We start from the raw sequence: 3,111 nt of genomic DNA on the forward strand, positions 1-3,111 counted from the left end.
GGGAAAGGGAGGGATAGTAATACTTTAATCTTTAATTTTTAATTAATATTAATAGTTTATTATTTAATTTTTATATCAAGGTGACATATTTTATCTATGTGGAATGTCAATGTCAAGGTTTTTTCAAATAAAGTAGAGAGTGCATTACATACAGCATTGAAGTGTCTTTCTCAAATTAATAAGTGATAGTTTAGGCATGAAATTCACACTCTCAACAGTTTAGATATGAAACTAGAAAAAATGATAGTTTATATGTGTTTTTGATACTTATCTCAAAAACATATTATTATTTTGTTTTATAATTTGAGATGTAAAAATAAAAAATAATTCATTCAATTGATTCAAAACGCGACATACTTGTCCAACTCACTCATTTTAATATCATATAAGCTCGATCAATAATAAGAAGGTTTAAAAAATAAAATTTCATCAAGTTTAAGTATTCATTTGATAAAATAATAAATAGGAGTATTCAACTGACAAATAGTGTCGAATACAAAAATCTTTGAAATTATTCCGCCTTAATTGAAACTTATCGTTTAACGATATGAATGTAGATCTATTACCCAATGTATATATAAAGAGAGTATTGTGATTTTCTTTCATTAGGAGAAAATAAAATAAAGTATTGTAATGATTGTATATATATAATGGAGATAGGAGGAATGGAATGGACAAGATTCTAACTTTGGACGCAATTGTCCCGATAACATGCATTTAGAAGCGTCACCCGAGAAATGCGGCTACTTGCCTGTTTAAATTTCGATCACATAATATTTAAATATTTTGGACAAATTTTTTTATATTATATTATTTATTCATTTAATAAAATGATTTCTCCACCCCTAAGAATTTTAAGGATAACGATTTCTTTCTCTCTCTTTTAATTTAGCTTGAGACTATATTTCTTTTCTTTGAAAAAGTTGTTCTTCTATTAGTTAGCGTTTAGTTATAAATTTTTAAATATTTTTAGCAAATATTATTTAGGTAAAATTTTATTATATATTTGGTCGTAGTATTTGAAAAATATATTTTACTTTTTTAGAAAAATATGATTTATATTCATAAGTTTTAAAAATTATCAAAACTAACCAAAAGTTTGCAATTTAAGTAAATTGGCTCTTCGTTGCAACAAATAACAAGTAGTGTTCATGACACCTGACCAATGTGATAGTTTGGAGTGAGTGCAGCAAACATCATTCCATGCATGGTGAAGTTGACAAAGCACATGACTTTATTACCCTGAGTCGATTGTTCATCATTTTCACAAAAAACATATCATAACATTTATATTCACTAAATATTTCATCACTACTTTGGTGTTTACATAAAAAAATCATGTAATACAACGTAAACAACTAGTATAGATCTCAAATAATGAGATTTGACTCAAATACTAGAAAAAATTGGTATTTAAAAATTTGAGATCTTTGCCAAAAATATTTATTAAATGATGACAAATTGTATGGACAAACACTATTTGCAAAAATAATTTCCAAATATTATTTGGAAAATCTATAGTCAAACGGGCCCTGAGTCAATTGTGAACAGAGGTAGATCCACTCCTTTTTCGATACACGTGCATCTAGTAATTTCGATAAAATCATGTATATTTATTTTGAAGAAATTGACAGAAATTAGGATGTAATTAACTGTACATCCATGAAAAGCACGAGAATATCATTGTGTTGCTGATAAAAGCTAGAAAATTCACCCGTAATATGTTTATTTTAATGTTTTACTTTAAATTTATTTAAAACTCATATTTAAACTAAGATAAATATTAATACACCTAAAATCTTTAAATCTTCGATTCGATTGTGAGCATACACCTTTGTTTAAGCATATGTATCATATCTTATACAATCTCAAACTGAAAAAGAACTGTCGGAAAGAAAACTGAGTAAAAGTTTGTCAGTGTCTTTTTGTCATATTTGCTAATAATAAAATTAGTTCTTAATTTCCATGGTTTAATTCATTGTTTACAAAGTCAAATAAAATTCATTTGATGCCGTATGTTTAGTTAGAGATTGAAAATTAATATTTGAGATGCCAATAATTGTAAATAATATAAAATTTATCTCAAAATATTTTTACTGTATAATAAAATTTCGTACATTCAAAGGTTTGACAAAAGGCTCAATATATTTTAAATTAACATGGGAAGAGTTTACAAAAAAATAATAATCTAGAAGTCAATTTTACGAATGATCATCTTATTTTATCCCCTATAAGGCTATTACAAAGGACATAGGCTGATAATCAATTTCATACCTTTTTCATTTACGTGATATAGTTTGATTTGATATAAAAATATTTATTTAATAAATATTTTTAAAATTAATAATCGTAAATTTTGATCCGCCCGCTAAAAAGTCATTTATTAAGAGAAATACTACAATAGTAATAGTAATTATAATTATTACATTGGAGACCATGTCCATTGACTAGAGATGGAATATAATAATAATTATTATTATAATCTTCTAAAACAAAAATTAAAATTTGTAGTCTAAAATTACTAATTATAAATATTGGTCTGCCCGCTGTAAAATTATTTTATTAAGAGAAATATAATAATTATTATATCATATTCGAGACCATGTTCATTGACTAGAGAGGCAACTTTTTTTATTAAAAAAAAATTGTTAACTAATAAAATGGCTCTGACCTATAATTAATTCAGCTTTTAAAATAGTCTTAAGATAATAATAAGACTCTCATTATGAATAAATATATAGTTAAAAAATGAGCAATTAATTAAGGAGGTATCCAGCAATTTCGTCAAATTATTTATTTATCACATTAAAGTAACTAAACTAAACTACGTGTGAGATGCTAAAAACTCAGAAAGAGAAAGAGTTTAGAAAAATAATAATAATATGTTTAGAAGAGAGAGAACATGAGTTAAAATATGATTAACGAAGAGTGGCATTGATTTGATGGGCATGATGAATGACATATCGAAGAAAATGAATCATCTCAAAGCCCTAATTGATTAATTAATTAATTAATTAATTAATACTAGTAGTTGTTTTTTTAAAACTCTCTTTTTCTATCTATCCCCCACTTGTGTTGCGTATAGAAATAAACACTTTTATGTGAAAAGTC

Source organism: Solanum pennellii, chromosome 2 (assembly GCF_001406875.1).
Source record: "Solanum pennellii chromosome 2, SPENNV200".
NCBI lineage: Eukaryota > Viridiplantae > Streptophyta > Magnoliopsida > Solanales > Solanaceae > Solanum > Solanum pennellii.